Source organism: Camellia sinensis, chromosome 4, assembly GCF_055761805.1.
Source record: "Camellia sinensis isolate YWXY chromosome 4, ASM5576180v1, whole genome shotgun sequence".
In the NCBI taxonomy this organism is placed as follows: Eukaryota; Viridiplantae; Streptophyta; class Magnoliopsida; order Ericales; family Theaceae; genus Camellia; species Camellia sinensis.
In genome coordinates, this window is record NC_138964.1 from 146,083,877 (window position 1) to 146,091,544 (window position 7,668).

The 7,668-nt window shown below is 33.9% G+C and overlaps 1 long non-coding RNA gene across 6 annotated transcripts; it reads right to left on the reverse strand.

Moving 5' to 3' along the window:
* Positions 1-239: 239 nt before the first annotated feature.
* On the reverse strand, positions 240-7,169 carry LOC114263431 (uncharacterized). 6 transcript variants are annotated; one of them, XR_014327629.1, is made up of 5 exons: positions 6,471-7,169; positions 6,320-6,383; positions 1,965-2,851; positions 959-1,006; positions 240-523 (listed from the first exon to the last, which is right to left on the reverse strand). It is a non-coding gene; the product is annotated as an uncharacterized LOC114263431 (long non-coding RNA). The 6 variants fall into 6 exon arrangements; XR_014327630.1 differs by lacking the exon at positions 959-1,006; XR_014327632.1 differs by lacking the exons at positions 240-523; positions 959-1,006 and having other exon boundaries at positions 2,463-2,884; positions 6,471-6,691; positions 6,786-7,141.
* Positions 7,170-7,668: the final 499 nt, after the last annotated feature.

Consider the following 7,668-nt stretch of genomic DNA (forward strand, 5'->3'; position numbering starts at 1 on the left):
GTAATGCCCTAATCACTTTTCTAGGACATCCTATAGCTCATTTGGACACGTGTGTGCGGTATAACTCGTGGTTAAGTATCGCTCTGATACTACTCTGTCACAGCCCAAACCCGCCCCTATGGGTTTAGCACCGTAACTGGCCAGTAATCCGAGATTACCGAAGGCCTGCTTAACAGTCAAACAGAATTACAGAGTACAGGGGCTGGCGGAAGCCAATACAATAATTAAAATATGTCCAATTATGCAAAAAGACTTTTCATATATATACACATTAATAACAGAACAGTCTATACATGCATGTACAATATATGCAATCATTCAAGACAGGGACTTGATCCCTATTAGGACAGTACAGTACAGTAACATTTAGTCTATACAGATATAAGCAAAAAGGGGAAATCTAAAACTCCCCAAGCAACCTCAGCTTGAACAGATCAAGAACCTCGAAGTGAGGCACAAAGGTCGGCTTGACAAAACTGGAGTTTACCCTGACGCTTCTAGCAACGGTCTGGTGCCTGTACACCTACATATATATATGAGCAGTGAGTTAAAGCCCAGTGAATAACATAATGCGTAAAGAGGTTAAGAATGAATGTCCTTTCAGTATTGAAAACAGTCAATTGATTCAGTGTATCAGTCATTCAGTCATAATAATCATATGTGGTACATCCATTAGCAGAACAGTACAGTAAACAATAGGTCTTGAAGGACCAAACAGTCAATGATAGCCATCATAACAGTAAATAGAAGTTCCAAAATAGGAACTGACAGAGATCTCTGTAACAGTAGCAGTAGCAGTAACAGTAACAGTAACAGTAGTTGCTAAGGATGCCACAATACAGTTCAGAATAGAGAATAACCATTCATTTAGTTAACAGTAAACAGTTCAGAAAACAGTTCAGTTGATCATTTAGAAAATATTCATTTTCGAACATATCTTTACAACATTGTTACTCACAGAGTTCTGGGCTACAGATAAGCTAGTATGCGTCTCCGGATGCCAACCCTACACAGTTGTAGAATGAACACACACTAAGCTATACAGTTGGGAAAATAATAACTTAATCCCTAGTTTGCCTCAGTGTGGTTCTACATCAATATCCTCATTAAGATGTCTGAAACTAGGCCTAAGAATGCCTAGGATGGAATGATGATGCAAAGATGCACTTTAAAAACATTTTTCAGAATTTTCAGAAAACAGGAGTTACGCTCGAGCGTGCCTATATATGCTCGAGCGAACAGGCAAACAAAATACTCTGCTCGAGCGTAAACCTTCCCGCTCGAGGGGTCTGCAAAACGTGACAAAAGTACTGGATGGGTGAAAATCACGCTCGATTGGGCGCTCGATACCCACTCGAGCGTGTGACACAAGTCCTCGCTCGAGCGTCCAATACCCCGCTCGAGCGGACTGGAAAACAGTGTAAAGTGCTGGATGCACGAATTTCACGCTCGAGCGCCAGTCACTCCGCTCGAGCGTGAGTCCAAAATCTGGAATTTTCAGATTTAAACCTCAAGCTCAAAAACAAGTTTCAATGACCAAATTCGATCCTTTTGGGCTAATTTTCTGGAAAACACTTCAAAACTCATAATATAACATGTTTCAAAGATCAATTTGAGAAATCAAAGCCCAAAGGTAGTTCAATTAAATCCAATTTCAAACCAATTTTTCATGAACAAGACTAATATGGAACATGCAAGAATTTAAACACTTCAAAGCTTCAAATGCTAGCTTAACTGAGCCAATTCTTTTCAAAACAAGATAAATTCATGGTCCTTAGCAAAAATATGAACATGCATGTGACAATTTTCCATGAAAACAACTTTAAACTCATCAATACAGGCATGCATGCATGAAATGAGTTTCAATTCAACATATAGAATTAATTCTAGACTTTAACTCACTAGATTTCCATGATTCATGAAGATACAACTTAAATACATAAACCAAGGGATAGAATCTCTACCTTAGGTCTCCAATCACAAGTCTAGAGGCTCAATTTTGCAATAAACTCTACAATTCCTTCAATTTCCAAGCAAACCAACAAGATGAACTCAATTCTCTCTCACTCTCTCTCTCTTGGTCGGCTAGGAGCTCAAGAAGGCTGAAGAAATGTTTTGTTTGAATGTAATAAGGCTTCAATATGTGTTGCCTAAGTGGTCCACAAACCTGGCAACATGGTAAATAAGGCAACTTGTGTAATTTAACTTTATTTATCCTAATTTAATCGTACCGAATCACATTTCAGATAAATATGCCATAAAATCCCATTAATTCTAACTAACACAAATCAACAATCAATTCCAGATTCGGCCGCCGATAAGGCCTTCAATTTGCAGTTTAAAGCATAAAACATGAACAGATAGTCTAACAGTCAACAGATAGATATGCATTTAAACTAGCACATTCAATCAATCAGTTTAGTTTTTCAGTCAGTTCAATCACTTATCATGATCAGTCTCAGTTTAGCAGTAATCAGTTGCTTAATCAATAAACAGTGGTGAGGATTATTACACAACCTCAAACATACAAATCAAAAAAAGTGTCCAAATCATAAGATTCATTTATCAACATGATCTACACTATGAAAGATGGAAAACTTTTCCCATATGATTATGCATTTATCCAGAGTTTTAAATCACATGATCTACACTATGAAAGAACTGTCCAAGTACAAGTTTTGGGATCCAATAGTGCCCAGAGATGATCATGATCACCATCCTTCACAACTGTTGCCAATGCAACACTTATCACTTAGTTGTAACAATTAGCTTTCTTTTTTATCAGACACCATGGTGTCGGCATCTCAAGTCTCTGTCACCAAATTATCATCATCATCACCATCTTCACTTGCTGCAGATAACACAACAAGAAGCCATTTTGCCCCTGTTATTACTCGACAAATACAAAAACAAAAAGAATTCAACTTTACATCTTAGATTACAAATGGTATGGCCAATATAAAATTCAAAAAACCACAAATTTCAAATCAAACATCAATACATACAACTTTACACATCTCAAATGACAGACAAATAGAAGATGGAAAAAAGAAACCACACGTATCAAAAACATTCTAATGGCAGTAGTGTCACAGAAACATTTATAGGTAGGTAGGTAGAATTAAAGCATAACAGAAATGTTTTTGTCAAACAAATCTTTATAAGCCAAGCAATAAATTCTTTATAATATTGATTTCAAAGACAGCACAATATTCATCTTACAAGTATATTCACTCATATTAACTTCAAAGAAATAGCTAGTGAAATTATATAGAAATGAAAAAAATAAAAAGAACGACAAGTAAATGAGAACTAGTCAAGCCCAATAAGCATTCAGTTATATGAAAAATCAAATGTTCCTACTTCTCATTAATCATGTAACACTTCCATACCCTCACAATCCATCCTCATGTAGTGCTCATCTTCATTATTAGTATTTGCACCAAGTCTAGATGCATCTAAAGGTGCAGATGGCATATAGATTGGGCCTTTCTATCACACAAAATGTGATTGGATCCAAAGGGACCAAGAATAACACACAAAATGTGATACGCTTTCTATCAAAGTCATATGGAAATACTGAAATCACAGTGCACATCAGTATAGTTGATTTTGGGCCTTCTCTTTTGAACATGTAGATTGGGCCTTCTTTTCTAAAAAATAAAAAGATGTTGAAACTGTAAACTATATAGGGCTTAACAATAGCATGTAGACTTTAAAATTTTGGGAACCTTCCAATTTGGAAGCCTAAAACATGGGTTTTGTTGGCTTTATGCATAAGCAGCCATTTTAAGATTGATCAATGTCCACATTGAAACACATCAAGAGGTCAAGTGTGAGCTCAAACTAGGTTTAGCGATTAACAATTTTTTTTTAATAACAGAACAACGATAAATTCAAGTAAGGATCACTTTCACTGTTTAAATTTTGATGTCATAACTGGGTTTCATGTGCATAAGACATAGCATCAAATAAATGATCATGGCACCGCATTCCATAATTATCATGGCACTGCATTCCATAATTATGGCCTCCACTTCCGCAAGCAATAGAACATGCCATATGAAGACTAGTATGGAAATATGAGCATTGCATATGAAACTAGCATTTAAACAGAAGCAATGAGTACATTTGTAAGTATAAATATAGTTCAAGTAAAATGAGAAATTCAAATAATAGATGTAGAGTAAGAAAGTAAAGGTATACCAAAATAACAAGGCAACAAGACCACATCAAGCTCAACACTTAAATTTTAAAAAACATTTTTGTATCGGTCAATTGGGAGCAAGAATCCATTTCATAGACATCCTAAATTAGGCTAGCAATTATGGAAGCCATGAAAGCAAATTATTAATTACTGCCACTTTCAGCTTTCTGTAGCATAGAAAAATAATTAATTTCTTAGTTTTTAGAACATGTAGTCATGAATCAAATTAATAGAAGAAAGGCATGTAGTCATGTAGCCATATGCAAAAGATATTCTATGTCAGTAGCAAAATCTATATGGCCAGTAGTTCAATGCAGATGTGAAGTAGCACAAGAGTAATTTTTTTTCCCCCAGTGATTTCTGTATATTAATAACCTCAGTGGATTTAGTTTTCTTGATGTATGCATCTGCATATGCATATGTATTCAAAAGTGATATTTCTGTCGGGCAACCAGGAAAAAGCCTAGCAATTTAGAACAGGGAACTGCTGTCAATGCAGAAAAGTGCAAACATTCAGAAGACCAGAACTAATCAATCAGTTGATTTAAATAGTCCCGGACTCATTTCATGCAGATACATCACAGGAGTTCATTAGATTAAGATACAAATATAAGCATATATAGATACATACAATCATACAGTTTTTAAGTCAAAACATAGTCATCGGGCCACATAATCCAACACTAAAAACTCAATTCAAGTTTAGATCAATAGTCAAATCACTTCATATCTCATCCAAACCCTAAAAACTCAAACAAATAGTCCAAAATTCATTTCCACAACAAAGAATCGAATAAATGATTATTCACAACAAACAGAAATTACATTAATTTTCTTTACAAGGTTTAGGGAAATTCATACAACCACAACCTCAAATCCTCATAACTCAATTCTCCACTAAAAACTGAAGATTATTTGCAAATCCATAGGATGCTACATTCTCCAAATTCTACAAAAAGCAATGACTTCAAAATTTGGAAATTAAAATTTTTTTAACCAACTAAAATGTTTTAGAACTAATAATGACTCTATAAAAGATCTAATAACATTATTTAAAGCATGGTAGTAAGACAATAGTAGTCTATTATTCACACATTGAAGCTTTCATTGTTTAAAAAGAATATATTGGTCCCAATTGTGTCCTTTTCTCATAGCAGTTACTCAGAAAAGTCACATGATCAATTATGCTCAATAATCAAAGTTTCTATAGGGCATGATCATGCATGAATTATTTCAATCAATGTATCACCCATTAAGCTACTCTAATATTTTTATAGAAGTACCCATGTTGATTCTAGTCTTTCCAATTTTTTATTCTCATTCAATCAAATATCCTCATAAATCCCTTTCACTCTTTTCCATTTTTATTCTCTTTTGGCTATAACTCATTTCATTATATCTCATCTAACACCACTGTTTCTTGGCTTTCCAACATTTGCTCTATGGCATTTAGGTCATTCTGTACTAATCAACATAAATTTTCTTATTTTTTGGTAAGTATAAATTCTCTTTAAATTTACTGCTTTTATCATTACTAAAGCACTTAAGGTGAAAATCAAACTTTAACTATCCACCTAAAATGCTGGGGAATATCCTCCCTTAAGGTGCAAAATCAAACTTTAACTGTCCACCTCATACCCTTGAGAAAATCCTCTTCAACTATTGTCTTCTTACACATGATTATGCTAAGGCTCCTAAGACAATAATTTACAGCATCTATATACCAGTTAAGAAACAGATGCGGAACACAATCAGAAGAGAGGAGACAACTTTAGAATTTTAAACGAAGCAACCCTTGGAACCTTGTTTGGTCAAGTATGTTTTAATTCATTTTCATGGACTATAATTCATTTTCATGAACATCTCAAAACTTCCTAGATATTCTGTTTTAATTTTTAAAGGCAATTCATGTGGTAATGATATAGTTATTTGCTTAACAATGTCTATTGTTACACAAAGAGGAGCTAACTTTTGACAAATCCATATCAAGGAAAAGCAATGGATCCAACTTCAAAAAATTAATAATGAGATCATATTGCCCGAAGAATTCCTATTGTTTTCAAATAACACTAAACTAACCAACTTGTGAGAAAATGCAGACAAGAGATTTACCTATGGCCGATCATGAACCGGACATTAATTCCCTTCTCTTGTTCCAATTGAAGAAGTCTCTCTCCTAATCAAACCCAAAAAGCTAGTCAGGGAAAGCCATGAAATTAAGATATAGTAGGACATACACACAAGGACAATATCAAATTATCACCTTGAGGCATCCAAGTTTGTCTGACCAAATCGCGCCTCTTCCTACTACTAAAAGCAGTATTATTTCCAATAACTATGAAAGCCTTCTTCCTTGGCAAGCCTTCATGAGTCAATTCAGAGATGTGAGTGAACTCATCAAATCTTCACATCTCTTCAGAACTTCGAATAGCAGCCAGCTCCATCTGAAGCGTTGAAATGGACTTGTCTAGTGATCTGCCAGACCTCCAAAAAAATCGAATTATCAATACAAACTTTAATTGATCCAGTAAACACACACACAAGAAAAAATATGAAGTATGACGAGTTTCAAACTCACTGAATCGTTCGATACAGAAGAGCGTATAGAGATTAGTGAGGGTTTGAGATCAATTGATTGAGAATGCATTTGGCTTCGTAGTCTACATTTCCATGGCTCTCACCAAACCCTAACTTCAAATGAAATGATGAATTCGAAGCTTTTGGAAAAAAATGATCGAGAAACAGAGAAAAATTGATCGATTGGGAAAGAAAGTGAATGACATACATTGTGAGGCCATGCGAAATCGCGTGATCGATCAAGGCAATGCTCGAAGAGAGCTCGAGAGCTCGCACATAGAGAGAGAGAGAGAGAGAGAGAGAGAGAGGGTTTGGGGCAAAAATATATACAGATAGAATGAGAGTCGTCTGGAAGAGTGGTGAACGAGGCTAAAATAATGTTTTTGAGCTTTTTCTTTTTGGTTTAGTTATTGTAAGTTTTTTAATATTTTAAATATTTTTTTTTTACTTTTTAAATTAAAATAATTAACATATATTAAACAGAAAATATTTTTAACTTTTTAAAAAAACCATTCAATTCAAAAAAATATAAAATTTAATACATTTCATATATATTATCTTATATTTTATTATATTTTTTTTACAAATATTTTACTTTTTAGTTGTATTCAGATTAGACACATCTAAAAAGTAAAAAATAAATAAATTATTAAAAGAAGGGAAAATATCAAATCAAGGTAATTTAAAATAAAATTACAAATTAGTGAGAAGCCATATAAATATTAATGATGAAAATTATAAACTTTTTCATGAATATTTAATTTTTTTCCCAAAATCCCACTGGGCGCAATTTTCCCTTAAAAGAGACACTAAATTATAAAATAATGTATAAATTATTTTTTACATTTTCCTCAATTATGAAAATTTAAAGTGAGAAGCGTGGT